Source organism: Patagioenas fasciata, chromosome 10 (assembly GCF_037038585.1).
Source record: "Patagioenas fasciata isolate bPatFas1 chromosome 10, bPatFas1.hap1, whole genome shotgun sequence".
NCBI lineage: Eukaryota > Metazoa > Chordata > Aves > Columbiformes > Columbidae > Patagioenas > Patagioenas fasciata.
In genome coordinates, this window is record NC_092529.1 from 2,547,673 (window position 1) to 2,570,418 (window position 22,746).

At 47.4% G+C, this 22,746-nt stretch overlaps 1 long non-coding RNA gene across 2 annotated transcripts in view; it reads right to left on the reverse strand.

The window, feature by feature from the left end:
* The window catches only part of LOC139828753 (uncharacterized), a 57,937-nt gene extending 35,849 nt beyond the window's left edge, over positions 1-22,088 (reverse strand). The window contains exons 1-3 of one of the 2 annotated variants that reach the window (XR_011740660.1): positions 21,933-22,088; positions 15,389-16,899; positions 14,440-14,586 (exon numbers count right to left, since the gene is read on the reverse strand). This is a non-coding gene — a long non-coding RNA (uncharacterized lncRNA). The remainder of the gene's footprint in view (positions 1-14,439; positions 14,587-15,388; positions 16,900-21,932) is intronic. The other variant, XR_011740661.1, reaches the window with a different exon arrangement.
* Positions 22,089-22,746: the final 658 nt, after the last annotated feature.

The window sequence follows — 22,746 nt, forward strand, 5'->3', positions numbered from 1 at the left end:
CTGCGCAGCCATTCCTCCCAGAAACAGAACCTCTCAGGACAGGGCTTTCTGCTGCTGTTCACGGCAGGATGACACCGTTATGTGCCTTAGGCCCTGTGTTTGACCCTGGATGACTGGCAGTGAACGGAAATGTCACTGAAATTCAGAAACGCTTTAAATCATTGATCTGGTAGTGGCAATTAACAAAAAACCAACAAAACAAACAAATCCAAACCCTGCCATAATAATGACTTGATACCAGTTAATTGAATAACCCTGTGCTGACAGAACTGCATCCTAGATGGTCTAATAATAGGTATTTCCTTTGTAGGGGGTTTGAAATTTATTGGCATCTTATAAGTGGTATATTGGGTTATAAATGGGATTAGATGCCTAAGTGATGCATCTGCTGCTCTCATGAGGGTGAAGCTGAGCACTCTGCGGGGTCACAGGGAGGAACAGCCCCGGGGGACACCGTGGTGACAGAACTTTCAGCGGGGACCAGATCCTGTGAGTGCTGAGGATCCCCAGCTCTCCTGGTGGCTTTTAGCTGAAATCTGTTTGAGGAGCAGAAAAGGTTTTTCTGTTAAATCCCTTCACATAAGGATCAGAGGGGATTCCGACAGAATAATGAAGCCGGTTCTCAATGTTTCAGCAGCAACTCCAGGACTCCTAGGAGGTGTCTAAACTACATTTTCAGCGTAGAACATGGGCAAAATTAGGCACCCAGTTTAGGACAAGCCAACGCCAGCCTGCTGCTGGTATCCTGGTGTATAAACCGACCCTGTGCGAGACGGCTGTTTCACAGGGGATCTCCGCAGATACAGTTCATGGCTCTTTTTGCTCCTTAGGCTGTACGCTCAGCTCTGCCAAGCCTCAGCTCAGGAGGCTGCAAGGGTCTGGTCCTGAGTTAGGAGGCAGGGATACACACCACTGTGCAACTCAGTTCTACTCTGTTATTTGCATTACCAAAACCACCACGATGTACCTCCTGCTGTCTTCCTGCAGTCCCTCCCTTCCAATATGGACATATTTTCTCATCTCCTCCAAGATTAACTGGATCAGCCTCCCATTAGGTTGAGCACAGAGCTATAGATTAATACTGTGAGTTATAAAATGGAGCTTCTATGGGAATAAGTGACCTCAGAATGTCGGTCACGGTGGGCAGTATACACAAGGACATGCTTCATCCCAGCCCAGGAGGACAAGACAAACATTTTTCAAGGTTGCCACTGTTCAACTTGAGGAATCATCCCCTTGCCAAGGAACTGAGTCTATTCTGGGATGTGACGGTTTGTTAGATGCATTCACTTCCCTCGCTGGCCGGCAGAAGGCAAAAGTTTGATTGCTTCTTGCCAGACTGGGAGATGCCAGAAATCATACAACAAAATGTATTCAGACACGCTACAATGCACAGGTCTCTACACAAACTGTATCTTACCCTTTTCACGTTGAGTCTCAAAATAGAAAACATAAGACCCACAGACACAGCTTCCCATAACCATTGCTGCCCAGACAGTGTGACCACTCCGAGTCCGCTTCTCCTGCTGAAGAATGGTCGGCTCCAGGCATTTGGTGCATACCTGCCCACACCAAGGCAGGCACAGACTGCTCAGAGCACATATTTGGGAGCCCTCTAAAGAAAACACAGAAGCTGAGAAAGTTCGGACAACTGCATAGTCTACTCTAGGTGAACCTGCTCCAGGAGGTGGGTTGGACTCGATCTCCTGAGGTCCCTTCCAACCCCAACCAGTCTGGTTCTGTAACAGGGAGTGCTGCTTCTTCTAGTCAGGACTGGTCCCCAAAGCAAATCTTTTACTTCACGTGAGATTTTGGAAAGAAACCCCAGCCAACAGGAATTCCAAAAGCTGTCCCAGTACTTCTTGCAGCAGAAGTGCCCAGTAACACCCAGACCAAATCCTACCTGAGGCATTTATCATGTCCTGACACTTTATGAAATTCTCTGCAGATTTCCAGTTGCCTACATTATTTTCCTGCACTGTCCTAAACAATTGTGTCCAGACATTGTTCGCTTTAATCAATCATGTTTCTATTCCCTCGTGGCTGCCTTTCAGCAGCGACTGAAGCACTCACTAACTGCAACGACAAGTTTTCTTCTCATGGTTGAGGATTCGCAGATCCTGGAAAGAGGATATACACGGGTCTGGATGTGACCGGACTTCAAAGGGCCCAGATCTTTGTTTAGCCCAAACCACGCAGGATTTGGGTGAGTTTTTCAGAAGTACTTCCCCCTCTGCTGCCGGGATGCTTGTGGCCACCTTGCCAAATACCCGAGATCTGGATTGCTTGGAAAGTCTGGACTCCAGTTTTGGAGCTCCAGGGAAGCAAAAGCAACACGGAACCACCAGCTACAATGGAACATCCTTCTCCCAGGCGTTCAATATCAGTCCTGCCTCTAGCAGCCCACCCCTGGTACAACCATTGCCTGAGTGCAAAGACTGGTATGAGTCTCCGGAAATGGAGTTTAGATGTTTGTCTTATCTGAGCAAGTTCAGTGACTGAACGCGCCGCACAAAAGAGCGTGAGCAACCTTGACAAAGCAACTGCCACCTCCTTATCACGGTCTCCAAAAGGACTGAAAAGAATCAAGCGTCAGGGACTTATCTCTTGAGAGATGTTCAGTGCCCATGCCCAGCTTACCAATCAGCTCTAACTCCCTTTTTCACTCGAGTTTTTCTGCCTTGTTTTTGGCCACACGTACAGCCTTGCCACTTCCTGAGGGTGGAGGAGGCGCGAGGGGAAGGGGGGCGCGGAGGATGGGCCCTCTTTGCCGACGCTATTGTCTTGTATTTCTGGACAATGGGATGTTTTTACCCATGACAGTTCTACCGTTGTGGTAACCGTGACAAATGGTCATCTTGGTATCACAGGAAGGTTCTGAAGTTTTGGGTGATGACAATGACACAGAGGCTGAGGGACAGGTTTCCTTGAAGCCACGTTAACCTGGGGTCTCTCTGTATACCCTCCCCATGTACTTAAAGCTCAGTTTGGGGTCCTGCTGCATCAGTGCCCACCCTGAGATGGGAGAGGGCTCCTGGTTGTGGCCTACTGCTGGTTCCAAAAAATCCAGGCTTGATACACGTCCCATGCTTTGCAATGATTGTTCCAGCCCCTGTAGGGGACAAGAAACACCAAGAAAAAGGATGTTACAGAATTAAGAGAAGGATCATCATAGTCTGAAGGATTAAAAAAAGTCAACCAGAGGAATACTATAGACCAGGCAGAAGGAAACATGTAAGCCCCTTTCAGGAACAAATGCTCCCATATATCCTCACTGGCTTTTGGGATAAGGTGTTACTCAGCAAGCACAGAGACATCCTAAGTGTCACTCCATGACAGTGGCCATTTCTACATTTCTGGTGTCTGGAAATAATGATTTAACTCTCTAAGTCATAACCCGTCTGCAAGAAGCAAGTTGGGGTTGGTCCCACACCAGCCCTGTTTGGGATGCAGTTACGATGTCTACAGCCTTCAGCCGATCTCCTGAGGTTCCCCACGTTCAAGACGGCAGAAATTCAAACACACGAAACGTCAGCTCCAACAAAGGATTCAGATTCTCACTCGCACCCAAATCCTCAGCCAAAGTATCCTAAACCAGGTCAGCACAGCCTGTGTCTTCACTTTGACCTCCTTTCATTGCCTCATTCCAATTCTCAAATATATTGATTTCTACAGACCTATAAACCAACATACATGGCTTTTGAGACCACTCCTTGAATTTTGATATTACTTAAAAAACAAGAACCTTTTTCTTATCGCCTCTAGCACTTTGAACGCAGAAAAAGCATAACATGACATGATGCTTTATTCTCAAGAAAAACAGCACCTCTCCTCTCAAAAGCTCAGGGTCTAAGGCCAGACTTACCATGAGAAGGATGATAAAAACACCACAGAGTTATAGCAATATCATCGCCACGCGGCACTTTAAATCACAGCCTGCCATTCTCATGTTTGCCTGAAAAACGGTGACGCAAGGAAAGGTCCCAAACCCTCGCTCACAAGATGGGTGCCATAGGGCACGCTTGAGCAAAAAAATGACACAGCAGCCTTTGCTGCATGGCCCTGAAGTTTCCTTTTGAGACTGGGGGTAACTGAGAACTCCTACCAGAAAAGGAAGAACTCAGCAGAGGCTGCAGGCAGCTCTGGCTGGACACGTTCCTTGGCCAAAGACGTGAGAAGAAACTTCATCACCACTCAGGTCTACTGAACACAGCTCTGGAAAAAGGGACACGTTGTTTTCAGAAATTGAATGAAGGGGGAGGAAGACGAAAAAATAAAAACCCCAAGCTCTGATGAAAAAGATAAATTCTCAAAAACAGCGACAGACGCCCAGAGTAGATACCGGAGGAAGAACGCCACCAAGATCCGATTAGCCCAGTGAATCAGCGCCGTGGACGGTATCTCTAAACCAAACTACTCTTCCTTTTTCGCCTCCCACACTGTTCTTCCCATCACTGCAAGGCTCTCCCAGCCCACGGCTCGCACGCACAAACCCGGCCTGGGGGCCAACGTTGGCTCACACAACACCAGCCGCTGATGCTGATGGTGCCAACGCTGGTGTCGGCACCAGGCCCTTGGCCTTGGGTATTTTCCCTCACCACAAGCACAGTTGGTGACTCCTGCTTCCAACATTACTGTCAGCCTTACCACTGCTGCCTTTGGGACCATTTCTGGGCTCATGAGATTGAGTTGGCAGGTAGGGAAAGAGTCTTTTTGTCAAAGAGAAATGTCTCCTTTTTATCAAAGACAGACACACAGTTGTTACATGGGTGGCCTTCTCCTGCATCTGCAGTCCTGATGCACTGTCTATACCAACACAACCAGTTTCTTCCAGGGGCTGTTTGAAGTGCCTTAAGAGGAAGGAGACAAACCTTCTTAGAGGGCTTCTTGGCTTCACGATCACAGGGTTTGGAGGTTTGAGTGAAGAAGAGTCCTGTTCCCCACTCCACTGATTTGTCCCTGTGCACTGGGCAGTGACTGCAACTCAAGACCACCACCAAGGCACCTCAATCATCCCATCTGGCACGGGCTGTGCACGAACGCGTGGCTGTTGGGTGGACGAGGAACCTGCAGCGAGCTCCATGCAGACAGACGTCTACAGGCAGATCGGCTCAGGAAAAATTCTGCAGTTCAGCCACAGCTGGGCAGATGGACCTCAAGTGCCTTCCAAAGCAACAGAGGAGAGCAGCATCCGAGCCAAGCAGCCGCTGCTCTCAGCCTGTGTCCCTCGGTAAGGGAAAACGACAAAGCACGTGAAGGGGACTGGGGGACCCTGCTCTGCCACAGCACCGAGTTGCTCCTTTTCCTCCAGGGTACGAAGAACAACCACAGCGAGTTTCACAGTAGTGACTGGAACAGCAGCCGCTAGAGGAAAAGTGATCTCCAGAATAACTGATGGTAGTCGAAGAGCAAAGAGGCAGGAAGAGGAGTGGCAGGAGGATCCTGTCCCGAGCTGACAGAGGAATTCAGTCAGGTTTTAGCTATTTACAATCCCCCTGCTAATTAACTAGCAGACCTCTCAGTGACTCTTCCCAGCAGTGAGACTGTTCCCATACGACTGACCGTAAGCAGCGCCACATCGCTCCCGTGACGGCCAGATCGAGTCATTGTTTCTAGACCAAAGTGGTACCATTTTGGCCTCTCCAAACTCAAGAGGCAAGCCCAGGAAATAAAGCCGGGAGCAGGGGAACACGGCAGCCTTGCCAAACCGCTCTCCATGTGAGCACAAAGCCAGGCCTATCTGCCAAACAGCGACGGGGCCGCGTGAGCCCCCGGCCACAGAGCCCGTCCCGTGCCACTGAGCGCAGCCCAGGCCTCCTCCTCTGTTCTGGGGCCAGGATCAGCAATATCTCCATGGAAATAAGCTTCAAGAGTTGCTCCAGATCCAGCAGGAGGAGCTGGCTAAGCACACATTTTTATCTTAAAGTAGGGCCTAAATAAACAGTCAAAGAAGAAGTCAATTTTTAAAAATCCTGTACGTTTAAAGGATTCCCTCAGTTCTCTGTATTCTTTTTATTCCCATGGCAATTGACATGAGTCAGATCTGCAAGCCAAGCACTTTCTCCTGCCTCCTTCCCTAGTATAACTGGAAACATGTAAGTACACATACAAATGTGATGCTGGCTTGTACTTTTTTTTGCAAATACTGCAACGTCTTTATCCTGTATGTGAAAACACATTGTATTATTCTGCAAACACTCCCCACTGATAGACAGGCATAACATCTACATGGCTGAAGGACCCAGCGCTACCCAACACCTGCTGCCCGCACAGCCGATGCCTCCAGGGCTCAGCTGACACCTCCAGCCATGGCAGAGCCCATTCACACAGACGAGCCCGGTGGTTGCCCACACCGACCCAACAGTAGCCCAGCTACTTCTACACACTGACTGCAAAGCCAGCAGAGTTCAGCCAAACGTCACCGACACCAGCGTTGCAAATAATCATCCTCCTTCAAGGCCTTGCTGCTACAGCCACGTCACTTGGTGGGAACATCAGCTGCTGTTTATCTGCAAATGGGGTTCTGGTCCTGTGGCTAATGACGGCCAGGCTCAACCACAATTCACTTGCCACTTAGAAGCTGGAAGCAAATGGAAAGACCCTCCCTTTAATTATTTGGCTTAAACTGAGGTGCATAAAACCATCACCTCTGTTGTTGGGTTTTGACCTATAATTTTGTCACCTGCTGGCAAAACCGCCCCGCTGAGCCCTCTTGAATTCCTGCCTCACGGTAACAAGGACCTTGCCGAACCAGCTCTTTATTCGATGCGCTTTCTCACTTACTCAGCAGAGTCTGGATCGCTTTCCAAAGGGCCCGCAGCCCTGTCACTGAACTACACGTTTCCTGAGACCCTTTAAAAACTGCGTAAAAGATTTCGCAGCTCAGCACCTCCAGCCCTTGTGAGAGTTCCACAGCCATTAAATAACCATAAACCATCCTGCTCTCGAGGTGCGAGCATCGTGCTCTTTCAGCCCCTCGGAGGCAAGCAGCAAGGACTTTGCCAAACTACCAGATATATGCACCTGCTTATATGAGTGGATATTTTGTCCCGTAGTTTTGTAGTGGGAAAAGAAACCTGAGGTTTTACCTGACAGCTTCTTACAATCCAGCCAGTGTAAGGTATAATACAGTCTTTTTTTCCTTCGCTTCTCAGATCTCAGGAGCGTGTGCCAAAAGCCTGTCAACTTGTTAAAAGTACATTAATGCAAATTCCAGAGCTTTCAGTTATGTTTATGCTAATAGAAAGCCTCCTGCTCTCTGACAGGCCCAAGTGAAGAGTCAGTAACAGGAAAATTAATTCCAGCTGTTGAAATTGATTTAAACTAGCTTATTCGCAATAATAGTAATAAGTAAAAGAATTCCCGAAATAAAAATAAAAAAATAAGGGAAATACAGAAAGCACAAAATCATGTTTACTGCATGAAAGCAGAAAGGGTTCTCCTGTTGGGAAGGAGCCTTCCAAATTGAATCAAGCCTGGTTAGAAGAAAGCTCTAGCTTGTTATCGGGTTGTAAGCGTAGATTAATATGAAAAGAATTAGCTACGTGCACAGTCTGATTTTGCAAAGGAAACACAAGGGTTTTGTGCATGTATTTTGTTTTATATTCCTTACGTCTAATCCACAGGTGAGGAGACCAAATCCAGGCAGCAATGGGACAGGTGGTATTTTAGATGATAATGGTTATATACGGAGAATACCAGAGCTCCTGGGTGGGAACATGAGCCACCCATGACCGCTGCATTTATTCGGTGCCTTTAGGTACATTTTTGCTGACTTGAACTCTGAGCGATTTCCATGTTTAGACAACCCCGGTGTTGGGATCACGTAAGCCCACATTTGCTGGTGTTTCAGAGCTCAAATCAAGATCCAGTCGTGACATCGCTGGTTGGCCTCAAATGTTCATATCATTGATATAAATATCTTTTCTTTTTTCTATTTCCTAGTGATCTTCCTAAAGCCCTTGATGTGTGTAGCCCCAAAAGCCGAAGGAACGTAACACCCTGCAAAATCCAGTTTTGATATGGAAGCGGAGGCAATCTAAAATTCCTTCAGAAACAGCCTTTCGAGCATTCAACACCTACAGCTGGAAAGGGGTTTGAAAATACATAGTGTCCTCATTTAGCTTTCCAAAGCACAAAACATCCACTGGCCTCCGCTGTAACACCCTCCCAAGTACAGGATCTATCCACTTCACAAAGACCTGAGGTCTTATTTTGGGCCCTGCACAGATGCTCAATCATATTTTTAGCTGCATAGTATCCAACTACCAATAAATGAACAATTAGCCACAATTGTACCATCTGATTAGGACCATATTCCTTGTTGCTTTTGAAGGGACTGATCCAGAGTCCACCAAAATCAATACACATCTCTACGTTGACTTTAGCAGTCTTCACACCCACCTTTAAGGGCACGTTTCGCTATTGAGAAGCCTTCGCACCCTTCCATGGACCATGTCTTTGCTGCCCTCATCTCCCAGTTCCACATCGCCAAGGATCCCCACCGCGCCTGTATTTGCGTTCGCCTCCGTTTCCAACGCCGCGCGTTCTTCCGCAGGGGTGGCCGGAGGGGTGAGGATGGAGAGGTGCCACGGCTCGCATGGATCTCGACCAACTGGTGACACCGAGGAATTCGCGTGCGTGGGCGGACGCGAGGATAAAGCGCTGGACCGTTTTCAGCAAGAACCTCGAGAGAAGCCAAGTCAAACCCACGGTTCCACAGGAAGCTCATAAAGGACGCCAGCCCTAACGCTGTCAGAAAAGCCTGTTTGCAGGAGGTTGCCTCCTCTCGAGAGGGAGAGGGGGGAAGCAACTTCCTCTAGAAAAATCCCATTAGAATCTCAGAAATTTGCCCCTTTATTGTCATAAACCTTATAGCTCGGTCAAACAATGCAAGGGGCAGATTAACAGCTGAAACGGAGACGCTGTCGGTTCGCAGGCTGACAGTACTCACGCCATCAGAGGAAGGAAAGAAGCAATAAAGCAAGCAGGGGCTATTTCTCACAGGGCAACCCATGGCTTCTGCCAGCACATGCCAGGAAAAGAGGACGCCGCACATTTCTGGCCGAGGAATGTACAGCGAGAACCATGATTTGAACTTAAAAGAGCCATTCGCAGCTTTATCTACCAACCGTAGTCAATTCACGTGGGGAAACGAAGCATTGCAAATTAAATGAAAACCTGATTAGTAGAGCAGGAGGAGGGGATATCGCCCTTTGCAGAACTGATACTTCTCTCCTGAAAAATGAGGTTTTAGGGGTGGAAGCAGGAAGGATTTTCTCAAAGGGCTGGTATTTCCCTCTCCAACATTCCTCTGTCCTTGCTCACACCATTTTGCAGGGCTTTGCTCACCAGGCTCAGGCTATTTTCAAGCAAACTGCTGGGTTCCTGCTTCTGATCTAATGCAAGTCAAGCTTCTACCTGCCTTCAGTTCCCTTGGCCCCAAATCAGCAACGCAAACCCAGGAATTCAAATACCATCAGTTTGGGGAGGAGGCAGGTGGTGTTTGTTTTCAATAACAATCAGCTTTGGGTTCTTTTTCCTCTGCTTTCTGGATTCTGAGTCTTTCAGGCATAACCAACTCACACCTCCAGATTACATGGGAGAGGTGGAGTTCACACGAACACAAGGACTAGAAATATGCCTTTGAAACAAAGCTAAAATTCTCAAGCAGTTATTTAATTCCCAAAGACCAGGCATTAAACAACCAAAAAACATCACTATCCTCACCGGAAAATTCCAATGCTTCAAATCTCCTCCTCCTACATATTTTTTAATTCACATATAGAAAGTTTGACTTGAGAGCTGTGTAAAGGCAACCAGGATTTAGTCCTACAACTCAAAGAAACTATTACTGTCCAAGATCTGCAATAGAGTGTAAAATCATGAATCTATTTTCCCCAAATAAATGGGGTTTGCTTGAAGCAGGTGGGAATCACATGTTGTAAAAAGTCAGGAAAAGCCTTGGTCCAAAGCCTGGGAGGAATTCGCACACAGGTGAAGCGAGGAGGATTCTTGAGCCCACCAGTCCAACCAGAACGATGGCGAAACACGGGGATTTGAGAATAAGGGGAAAAAGTAACCGTCACCGCAGCAGCTCCCGGTCAGACCAGTCTGAAGCGACTCCTATGCCCGCAGGGAAGAGCAGAGCGCGCAGGATCCCACACGCACAGGGTCGAGGTCAAATTCCCCATGTTCCACGTCCTCCTGCAGAAGGCCGGGCCGGCCAGAAAAGCCGGAATATTTCAACCAACCTTAACACTGTCCACAGCTGATCAGACGTTTCCCAAAAGGCAACCGAAGCCGAGCAGCACACACACCCCTCCTGCTGGATCCAGCCTTTATTTCAAAAAGCCGTAGCTACGGAAGAAAGAAGCTGAACTCTTTTACAAGGCATTAAGTTTCATTTGCAATTACTTTGGATTTTACTGCACTACTGAATAGAACAGGTTCATTAACTAGGCCTGCAACATTGTATCCATATGCCTTTTTAATAGAGCTTTTCTGTTATCGTTTCCTTATTGGTCTTTTCCCTTTCGCTACATGCAACTGGCTTTTACTAGCGTCCAGCTTTTGCAATAGCTCCCAGGTGGCTCATCCAAGAACCTTATTTGCTAATTTGATGGTTGAACTGGCGTGCAAAGAATGAAAAAATACTTTATGAAATGCCAAAGATGCTACTTCACAGTGGTGGCAACAACTCAGCAAATATTCCCTAGCAAGACCCTCTTTGCTAACACACCTACTGTTCCCTGCAGCCACCAGTAACTCCAGTAGGATGGAGGAGAGGCCACAAGAAATCACCCCATGAGGGTCACAGCGCTGGGATGGAGCCGCAGGGACAGCAGACAGGGCTCCTGCTCCTGCAAATTTAAGTCTTGCAGGTGCTCTGAAGCTTCAGCGTGCCTGGGAAACACTCAACAAGTGAAAGAATTGGGCTTTAAATTCAACAAGCCACAGTTTCCATAGAGAACATATTTTTTTCAGGGCAAAGACTTGATAAAATCTGGTTCAGTTTCAGAATTTCTGCTAGGAATCACAGAATCCCAGAATGTCAGGGGTTGGAAGGGACCTGGAAAGCTCATCCAGTGCAATCCCCCCATGGAGCAGGAACACCCAGCTGAGGTTCCACAGGAAGGGGTCCAGGCGGGTTTGAATGGCTGCAGAGAAGGAGACTCCACAACCTCCCTGGGCAGCCTGGGCCAGGCTCTGGCACCTCACCGGAAAGAAGTTTCTTCTCAAATTTAAGTGGAACCTCTTGTGTTCCAGTTTGAACCCATTGCCCCTTGTCCTATCATTGGTGTCACCGAGAAGAGCCTGGCTCCATCCTCCTGACACTCACCCTTTCTATATCTGCAAACATGAATGAGGTCACCCCTCAGTCTCCTCTTCTCCAGCTCCAGAGCCCCAGCTCCCTCAGCCTTTCCTCACACGGGAGATGCTCCACTCCCTTAATCATCTTTGTTGCTCTGCGCTGGACTCTCTCCAGCAGTTCCCTGTCCTTCTGGAACTGAGGGGCCACAACTGGACACAATATTCCAGGTGTGGTCTCCCCAGGGCAGAGTGGAGGGGCAGATGAGCAGGTTTTCAAAAGAACTGGGGATCCACCAGCATCCGCTCAAAGTGCTTCCAAGAGCTCCAGCTCCTTCGAAAAGCTGGTTCCCCAAGCAAGACACCAAGGTGATGGTTAAATGTGGGGGGAAAGCACGGTTCTCCTATTCTTGTCTTGTTAAATAATGCATTTCTTTCTACAGCAGATGGGCACTGAAAAGCCTCGTGGAAGAAATACACCTAAAGGAGGAATTGGAATAGAGAGATAAGCTGATGGTGGAGAAGGGAGTTCCACTTGCAGAATTCCACAGCAATAATCTTTTTAAATGAAAAATACCCCCCACCCAAACCAGCAAATTATCACCAGCAAAACGTTGTGTGTAAGAAAGGGCTGATTGTGACAGATACTCCTGACTTGGGGAAAACACTTCAGGTTTTTGGTCGCCATGACTTTTCATTTCAACATTCTGATTTACATTTGGACGAGACTTGAAAATAAAAATAGTACAAATTGAAATGAGATGTTGCAATTGTTCAGATCGTATGTCGCCTGGGGCTTTAGGTTTTGGGGTGGGGAGAGCTACTTTGTTTTAAGATTTTTTGAAAAAAAGACGTTTCTAGCCTGATTCATAAGATTACTTGATTTTGGCTATTTTTCTTATCCTACGAAATCCTCCCGAGATGGGAAATCATGGTGAGCTCTGTTCTAGACCCAAGCACAAGGAACACAATATCAAAAGGCATCACCACCCGAGAGCACTTCCTTTTGCTGAAATAAATCCCAAAACATCGGCTTTGCCAAGAATAAGAGAAAGAATAGAAACAGGATGCTCTTGCTGGGGTTACGAGCCACCATTAGCAAACACAACCTTCTTGTGTCCCCGAAGAGAGCATCTCACGCCGGCTGGTTGACTCGGGACTGCTCGAGTTGAGCAGAAGACGCAATCCTCATAAACCACAGAGCGGATGAGAAAACTTCCCTTCTCCTCAGCACTTTTCTCCCTCTTATGTGTTCAAGTTTGCCCTTACAGAATCACAGAATCGACTGGGTTGGAAAAGACCTCAGAGATCACCAAGTCCAACCCTCGGTCCAACTCCAGCCCGTTCACTAGATCACGGCACTAAGTGCCATGGCCAATCTCAGTTCCAAAACCTCCAGGGCCGGTGAGTCCAGCACCTCCCTGGGCAGCCATTCCAATGCTGACCACTCTCTCCGTAAAGAATTTCTTTCTAATCTCCAGTCTAAATTTCCCCCGGCAGAGTTGAAGCCCATGCTCCCTTGTCCTATTGCTGAGTGCCTGGGAGAAGAGCCCAATCCCCCCTGGCTAGAACTGCCCTTCAGGTCGTTCTAGAGAGTGCTGAGCTCAGCTCTAAGCCTCCTCTGCTCCAGACTGAACAAGCCCAGCTCCCTCAGCCTCTCCCCATAGGACTTGTGCTCAAGTCCCTTCCCCAGTCTTGTTGCTCTTCTCTGGACCCGCTCCAGCACTTCAACCTCTTTCCTGACCTGAGGGGCCCAGAACTGAACACAATACTCCAGGTGTGGCCTCCCCAATGCAGAGCACAGGGGAAGGATCACTGCCCTTGTCCTGCTGACCACGCTTGTTTGGATACAGCTATGTCACGCTATGTCCCAAATCAGAGCGAAGCACAGAAGAGGTCTGTTCCAAGGAAGCTCTGCTTTGATATACCCTTCTAGCCCTCCCCAAAACCCCCGTGGTGCATCTTGGCGCTTCTCCCCCTCCTCAAATCTCAGCAGAGCCCCATCAGCATCTTCTCCACTGGTGCTCTCCTTGTACCCCGGATACTCGAAGTGGTGCAGGAATCTCCACACACAACCCCGCGCCAAACCTGAACCCTTCAGTGCTTTCTGGAACACCCAGAGCTATCTCCAGAATCCCAAACAAATACATTAATTGCTTTCAATTTATCAGCCTCAAATCACTCTGTCTAATTACCATTCATCTAGAGTTTGTGTTTTTAATGGTTTATGGGTATTGTTGGTAATCTTTTAATTTCTCATTAAAAACAATATCTTGTACGCACTATGTGTGAAAAGCCCTAATCCGATAAATCAAGCAAGAGTAACACAGTTAAAAGGAAATCAGTGGAACAATATTTGGGTTTATATATTTCTGCCAGTCAATTTGTAATTAAAAGTTGCTACTTTAAAAAACACAGTTGTTGCTGTGAAAGCCATTATCAGTCGGCATTTTCATATGAATACTGCTTTAATTAATTAGCAAAAGTAAATACATTATATATCAAAAACCGCTTTCCCACTGAACCCATGCGTTCCAGAACAAAAGGCTTAATAAACCACACAAAAGAGGGACAAATTAGCTGATCCCACCCTCCCTTTTCAGGTTTAGAGTCTTTTAAAGTTCTCCAAGGTTTTTCTTCCCTCCCGCACTTGCCTCTTTTTTATTTAATACATTGTTTGTTTTTCTTCAGAAGTGCTTATGGGGGAGAAGATGCTACACAAACACAAAACATGCCATTCAAATTAAATGATTTGGAAATCAGTTTTGCTGGTTCTTAGAAAACAAGAGTGTTTATGATTATTAAAAACCAAATGTAATTACGATCACATCCAACACAGCCCCTTTGGAACAAATTGTTTGCGGAACATTAAGGGGTTAGAGTTTGATTCACAAAAGGAAATGATGTGTCTGAAGAATTCTTTTGTCTGGGGGCTTCCCAGAGACTGGAGACAGCAGGAGAAAATTCCCAGTTTTCATCAATAAGCTGGAGAGAAAGTGTGGATGAAGTGTCATTTCAGACCAAGGCCTGTGATAAGAACACCCTGAGACATCAATGGCATCTCTTATCTCGTGTGCCTTTAACAAGAGACAAGGATCCCGTCGTCTCACTAACAAACAAATCACTCACCTCCAGCCTGGCGTCTCTTGCCAAATCGCTGAAGGGTCTGTCTGTGGGTAAGAAGCAGAGAGAGGACCGAGCATCCCCCCTGCCCAATGACTGGGCTCCCAATGAGGCCGCAGCCCCGTGAACGGCAACTCGGATGCAAAACCTGACCTAGAAAAGAAACCCAACTGAATAAGTCTCTGTCTGTTGGATAAGATGGGACTAATTCCCCCACCCCTTCCCAGTTTCATTAGACTTACCTAGAGAGCTGGAATTCACTGCACAGTGATGAGCAGCAACCTCAGGAGGCCGAGCCCACCACCTTTTTAACAGCACAAACACATACTGGTCAACAGGTGAGGCCAAGAAGTGCGAACACCAGTTGGTCTCTTCTCCCAAGTAGCAAGTGACAGGACAAGAGGAAACAGCCTCAGGTTGCGCCAGGGGAGGTTGAGGTTGGATCTGGGGAACAATTTCTTCCCCAAAGGGCTGTGGGGCATTGGACCAGGCTGCCCAGGGCAGTGCTGGAGTCACCATCCCTGGAGGGGTTTTAGAAAGTGTATAGATGAGGGTGTCAGGGACATGGGTTAGTGCTAGATTTAGGTTATGGTTGGACTCGATGATCTTAAGAGTCTCTTCCAACCAGAATGATCCAATGATTCTGTGAATACCAGACTGAAAGAAGTACAAAAGGACTCAGTGGAAAAAGGAATTGCTCAAAGGACAGTTTTTTGCCTATTCTTTGCATACCCTTTCCATGACAGTACCAGAGGTTTTCTACCAAAGAATATCACCAAAAATAAAGATCAGTGCTAGAAAGATGATGCTATTGGGCTGGCTAATTGCATGGCTATTAACAACTCATGCATGCATCCAAAACCTCACTAGCACAGAAAACCCAAGGGTTCACTCAGCCCGAGGCAGTTTGAAATCATCAACTCCAAGCCTCTCTCCAGCAGATTTCCTTCCTCACCAGATACTTCGGCTCTCCCACAGTCCTGACTCGCAGCCATCTTCCCACTTGGCACCAGCCACTCGGCACGCTTCCTCACAAAGTGGATGGCAAGCAAGCTTCCTTCTTGAGGGAATTACTGCATCCTCCTCTGTTCTTGGATGCATACAAAGATCTAATGATCAGTCCCGATTCCATATGTTCCACCTTTCTTACGCTCTCTCTTCCCTTGTGCGCCTAGACTGCGATGCTTTTGGAGAAGGGACAGAGGTTTCCGCTCTGACTCACAATTCTGCAGCGCCACATGCACCAACAGGGGCTCTAGGTGATCACAATTAATACTTCAGGCTGATTTAGGAACCCAGATGATGCTGAAGGTCATCCCCCTGCTCACTCAGTTCCTTTACACCATCATATCACAGCAGCAAAGTTCTTGAGACTTTTCAGATGGGAAATGTTCATCTTTACACCTTGTCCTTCAACTACACCCATTTGGCACCTTGTGTCCCAGTCTTGATCCCCCACACATCAATTCTGTCCGAGTCACAACTCGACGAGAGACACATCTGCTGCTCTAGAGTCCCAACATGATCTGGACACTGCAACCTTTCTGGGGAGACAAAAGTCACGCTGTTAAACCATTGTTGGCTTCTTACATGGGTTGAGAGACCAGCTGTGTTACGGTCTCAATGGGGTGGGATGACGTCTCATTGCACTTGGAAGATGACTCTCCTGATGACCTTTTTAGTAGCATGAAGTATTTACTCCTCACTTACTCCGTCAATCAGTGCATAGTCTTATTAGGTAGGTACCATTAAACCCATCCAGGATCGCCCCAGCAAAGGCCACTTCTCCGCAGACTCAAAGGAGGTGCTGAGGGACGTTTCAGCACAGAGCAGCGTGTGCCTCACGCAGCCCTTCAGCGCAGGCATTCTTTCCTCTTCACATAACTGCATTGATTTTTATCAATGTTATATTTGGTTCAGCCGCCCATCTGGAAAGTTCTTGCCTCCCCCGGCCCTCATAAATAACCAAACCCAGCTCTAACCAAAGGCAGTTGACAGAATCAGCCCCGTTGCCCTTTGGCAGTTCTTCCAGGAATTTTTAGGGTTTTTACCAGTCAGGAAAAGGCTTTGATGCTTTGGAATCAGGATTTTATGAAGATCATTTTGTAGGGTTCAGCCAACTCATGAAGTGTCAAATGGGGGGCACTCTTTCATCTCATTGCTGGATGGGGAAAAGATCCTCCCTCTTACCGGAATGAGGACCGGAGAGGGGGGAAACAGATGAAGGTTCATCCATGGAGGGGAGGGTGTCTTTTCTCTTGGTAGAGTCCACCCACCACATTCCCATCATACTGATTGCTGCAGTTCTATCTGTCTGCTCTCCGGGCTACATCAGATAAGAGAACGGGCTGTTTGCTCCGGTTCTGATCCCGTGTTGCAGGGGCCTCCTGGACAGAGCTGAGCTCTTCTTCACCCTCCTTTTCCAATGACTGCTCGTTGGTTGGGATGCCACCAGGAAACCTGCCACTGGCAAAGAATAAGACAGTCATCGAGACCAGCCTAAGGAAATGTCATCTTCCACTTTGCACGTATAAACACCTGCTACAAAAGAGGGCAAGGGAATCCTTGTGCTTTCCCAAAACGTGTGTGAGAATTCCTACCCAGCCACGCCAGGGCTGTTGAGGCTTTGGTTGCCATTGCCCCCTGAGCTAGTCCCCATCGGCGATGGCATTCACCCACACTGATGGACTATTCCTGAAGGCTGCACCTCCATTTTCTCAATAATTGCAGGTATCGCTTGTTCAGAAGCCGCAAGCACCAATTAATGGCTATTTATTCTTAAAAGGGCTTCTGCAGGGCTGTGCGCTATGCAGCCCATCTTCATCAACCACCTGATACTACTGCACCAGGTTCAGAGCAGCCGAATTGTGCACAATCACTTGTGTGTCCTCTCTCTTGGGTGAGCTCGGCTGCATTGTCCTCACTCACCTCAGTGCAAACACCAGCTTCCTTGTCTGGGCAGTTTGCTCGGGTCAGGCCACTCTCAGACCGTTCCTTCGCTGGCTGTCCTGTTTGCTACGACCTGTTGCTCACGGCCTTCGTGCAGACCAGGCCCACGGTCACGCACGTGAGATTTGCAAATGCCAATCTCTCTACCACCAAACCCACTGAAGACCATCCAAGACCAGTGAAAACACTGAGATGCTCCATCATTACACTTAGATTGGCTGACTGGGTTGTTGCTCCAACTTAGAGGCCCCAGGGGTTTCATAACGCCCAATAGCCAAGAAAGGAGCAAGAGAAAAACCCAAGTTAATTTGCTGGCATACCCACTGATTTAGGCAACCCTTTAATTTATTACAGCATGTTAGCACACACAGACACCCCTTCCCGCACCCGTGGAGACCACGATTAGACAACGTACTGAAGTTGTTGTTCATTTTTTACAGGAGGAGAGCAAGCAGTAAAGTCACAGTGCTTGCGCAGATGTGCAGACACCAGACACACATCCTACAAGGGGAGTGGAAACAGTAAGCACGACACATCCAGAGCTTCCACCCCTCCTCTGCTGCAGAGCAGAAGCCAAAAGCAACGTCAGCAATGGTTCCAAGCAGGACATGGATGATGTCCTTCCACCTGCTTTACTTTCCATCACACCTGAGAACGTGAAACCGCTATCCAAAGCGGCCAAGCGGCCTCCCAGACATTTCCCAGCTAATAAAACACCAGTCAGCTTCACTGGGAAACTGTCCTTTAGTGCTGGTGCATCACATGGGTTTCTATATGGTATGTTCTTTGGGTCTAATGCTGAAGGGGGAAGATGCGGGTGCTTGCGGTGCTGGAGCAGCTCTGCCTCCAGTTCCCAGCTCTGCATGTACGACCTTGCAAAAGTCATTCAACTGCTCAATGGCTGAGCTGTTCAACTGCAAAACCCCCTCCTTCAGATTTTGGCTGTGTTGCCTGTTTAGACTGCAAGCTCTTCAAGCCGGGGACTGTCTCCTATTAAATGATCATAACTCACTCTTAATTAGGGTCTTCTACACATCCAGGGCCTTCACAAAAATGCCATACAAGGCAGGCTTTTTACTAAATCTAGGGGAATTCCGGATTCTGACCCAAAAATGCTCAGTGGTTTTCCTTGCTGAATACGGTGCCGAATCCCTTGTTAGACTGTTGTGTGTGAGGGGGGAGGAGGAAGACTCTTTATAATTTAAAGAGATTGCATAAAAGACAGTTTAAGTCCTTGTGGCTGTATACTTCTTTTAATTAGTTTATGCACAGAGCATCTGCATGGGAAGATGCACAGCGTGTGGACGGACTTAATTAGGAGAACAATACGTTCCCTCTTAAGATAATGACTTGAGGATTATGAAAATTATTATTCCAGATCCATCCACAGGTCATTCAAGGTTCAGTATCCAGCGAACTTTTAAAATGCATTGAGGTCAGCAGTTTGGGTACTGTCAGTAAAGTCACTTGATTTTACTGTTGCTTAAATGATTAATTACGAAGAGCGGCTGCAGGCATCCCCCAAGTTACACAATAGCCCGAGGACTTGCTGCATTTCACATATTCCATCAGCTGCTCTGGAGACACTGATGTGCTGAACGGGGCTGTAAGATTCACCATAGTCACCTGCCAGCAAAGTCTCCTTTTGAGCTCTTCCCCCTCCCTTTAATGAGTCCTTTTGCCTTTGTCTTCCTGGCTGGGGAGGCGAGAAATTAATGAATCTTTGTAGCTGGAGAACCAAGACAATTTGGTGAGTGTTTGAGGAGCCAGCTCAGGGGCTCACGTGAAATGAGACACAACATGTGCCATTTCAGATCAAAGCACCCATGGGTGACTGAGCTGGAGACACCATCTAAGTGTATTTCAGCTTTAACTCAGGGCTTGGTGGGTCTCAAAACTAAAAGCAGCATATTTTCTGCCTCTCTGAATAACAAGTTACTCCTAGGAAAGCAGAGCGGGGCAGCCCTCTATCCAAAGCCACCCAACCCCAACTGTCCAGACTATGGAAGCTCCTGCCCTCAAGCCTGACCCACCAGGTGCACAACAGACAAAACCCCATCTTTCGCCTTAAAAAGCAGAGCTATGTACACAGTTCAGGAGGACATCCACAGCTCTTTCACCATCAAAAGCCGTGACTCGTTTAGGAATCACAGCAATCGCACCTTGAGTAGCCTTTCCTTCCTCTTGCTCTGCAAGGATAACGCAAGTTCTCCACTCAATTACAATGATTGTGAATTAAACCAGGTTTTTTTAGTAGCGGTGACAACAAAATCCTGGTGCATCCCTATGCACGGTGTTGCTTTTAGAGCTAAGGAAAGAGCAGTTCTGGAGGGACATGGACAGGATCTTCAGCTGTGTCTCTCCCACTGAAAACCTTTGATTTACGGCAGGCCATTCACAGGCAAAAAGAAAAAGTCAGGGATTTGCCAAGCAAAGTCACAGATCCCTTTTAAAAACTGAGGCTTTGTTGCAAAGGGGCTCTCAGGAGCTTGCGAGAATTGTTCTTCTTTATAAGAATACACCTAAACCGACAGATGCTCAGGTCCGTTTCCTGCAATAATGTTCCCTTATGGCAAACCAGAATCTCTCTGTGAGGACAGCCTGGGAAATGCCCAGCAAAGTCCAGTTACTACAGAGATGAGGAGCAGGGGAGAGAAATCAAAATATAGTTTATAGGATTATTAGAGAACAGCCTCTCAACTTCGCAGGGTCAATAGATACAGTTGGTGAGCACAGCTCATTACTCAACCTCTGCGGTTGATAACATGGCACCCAAAGCATGTCAGGCATACAGGGCAAATAAAGATGTCCCTGCCCCAAAGAGATTACAATCTAATTCTGATTTTACAGTCATATTTCAAAAGCACAGCGAGATCAAAGCCCTGCTCTCCTCCCCCGGGCACTCATTCTCTCTCATGGAAGATATCTCAATTCATAAATCAGAGGAGCAGCGTGTCTCTGTGAATTCTGCCATTCAGGGCACAAAAGCGAACGCAGGGATGCCAAAGGTAGTCCTGCCACCACGTTACAGCTCAGGAGAGTAATCCTGGGGCACAAGAGAAGGGGAAAACGCACAGTAATTATTATTTCTCCATTACCAAAGCGGAGTTTTGTCCGGCTGCAGCACAGCCAGCAATAACAGCATGTGACAATCCACGAGTCTCTAGAACAGAGCATTTAAGAAAAGAGCTTATTCTAGAAACTAAACAAAACTTCAGGAGGCATGAGGTGAAATGGCCTGAAAACACCTAAAAAATTGGGATGAACATCAGAATAGAGTAACACTCATTTGGAAAGAGACGCCCTGAATTAGATTAACAATCCCAAAAGCAAATCCCAATTATTCACTCTTCTCTGTTCAGAGAGCATAACAGCATCAGGGCACACTGAAGCACGCAGAAGGACAGACAGTTGTCTCCCAAGCGTTATCTCCAGTGCAACATTTAAGGGCTTCGCCTCCCCTCTCTCCAATAAATCAATCAATCAATCAATCTGCAATTCACACACTAAATTTGCCCTGAAACTGCTCAATCTGCAAGCTCCAGCGACCTCCCCGCGACGGGAACGCGCAGGCGACAGATGTTCAGGACCCGAGCTGGCAGGTCGCGCCACCCCAACGTGCGAGTGGGAGCGAGGGAGCAAAGACGCACGGCGCCTGGGAATATCTGATAAGGCCGAGCCTTGGGAGGCTGCGCCGCTGCAAAGGGGCAGGAGCGGGGCTCAGAACAACCAGCAGCGTTCTGCTTCCTCCGTGAGTCGCCCCTGCTCAGGAGCTGCCGCTTTGGTTATTAACTGGGCTCGTCAGCTAGATATTTAAATGATTCCCAAAAGTCATTAAGAGCCCAATCAGATACGCGGTGCTTGACTCCAGCACAGGAATGCAGAGAGGGAGTTATTTGCATAAACGATGCTTTAGAGAAAAGCGCCGTGTATTTTGTATTTGAGGGTACGGGGGAATCTGATTTAACTGAGTTAAAGAAAAGGAAAAGAAGCTTAAGCAATTTAAGGGACCACATTAAACATGGAAGAGACTGAAAAAAAAATAAAACAAAAACACCAGCTACCATAGGGATTAGGAATAACAAAAATATAATGTCAAAGCGCTGTTCCTCTCTATTCTCCAAGCAACAGGCAGCTCCTTTAGACTTCCCCTGGCTTTTCAGAGAGAAAATTCAGCCTTAAAATCAAAGCGTCCCTGAAGATGTATATGTGAGCAGATCTCATAGCCCTTCGGTGGTCCTGTGTCCCAGCTTGAGACCTCAGCTAATGCAAGAAGTGAAGATACAGGAAGCCAACCTTTACAATTGAAGTAGCTTTACATTCACCTGGTCTCCACTCCAGAGCCAGGACACCGACTTTCCTCCCATCAAAAGCTCAAAGCACAGATCTTCTGTGGAATTGTTTTTATGGAAAACACAGGGTGGCAAGCCCTACAGGGTTTGGTATGTCTGAAGGCAATACGAGAACAGAAAGTAATACCAGCATCAGGGCAATCTGCGCAGAGGCTTTACTGAGCTCGGCTGCAGCTTTTCTGATGGTTTATAACCCACCTCACACCTGAGGTCCCAGGAGCTCCTGCCGTGTCCTGCATCGCCCGAGCTTGAACTGGTTTGGAGGGATCATCCCCGGTACATCGCATCCTTCCGCTCCAGGTTAAAATCAAACAAATAGCAGGTAGATCTTCCCCATATCTGCAAAAATAAAACCGGATTCAGGGTGCCTGGAAAGCTGGGTTAAGCCTGGAATTTATAACAAAACAAGAAGGGAGTTGAAAGTGGCTCTTAGTTCCCCATGGAGCCTCCTATCTCTTGAGAAGCAAAGAGCAATCGGCTGCTCACACTCAGCCCAGCATTTCAGGCAGAAAACTAAGCCTTGTCTTAAGAAATCAGCATCCTGAGGCTGGTCACTGAAACTCTTCATCCCTCAGCCCCTCCGTCTGTACAACGAGGGTTAAAATATTTCACCTCATTCTTTCCACCAAGGGGTGGATGCTGGCAATAAACACACTGGTGCCTACAAAGCCTTCCTCAGAAACCGCCATAAGGAAGGCAAAAAACCATTATTGTTGTTGTGATTAGAAATCAAAGTCCTCCTGTGCGGTTATTTAATTAAACCATAAATACAAATGGATAAGCGTCTAATGAGCCGGCTCTACGCAGTATATTTATATTCGTCTGAAAAAGAATAATGCTTAGACTAGTTGCAAATAATAGTCCTCTCTCCCAGCTTGGTTTTCTCTGCAATCAGGAATCAGGCCACACAGTAGTTTGCTGACAAATTGGTTCATGTTATGAAGATAATGAAGGCATCAAATTACTTTGCACTCCTTCCCCCTGGAAGCAGCGAGGCTCTTGCAGAAAAGAG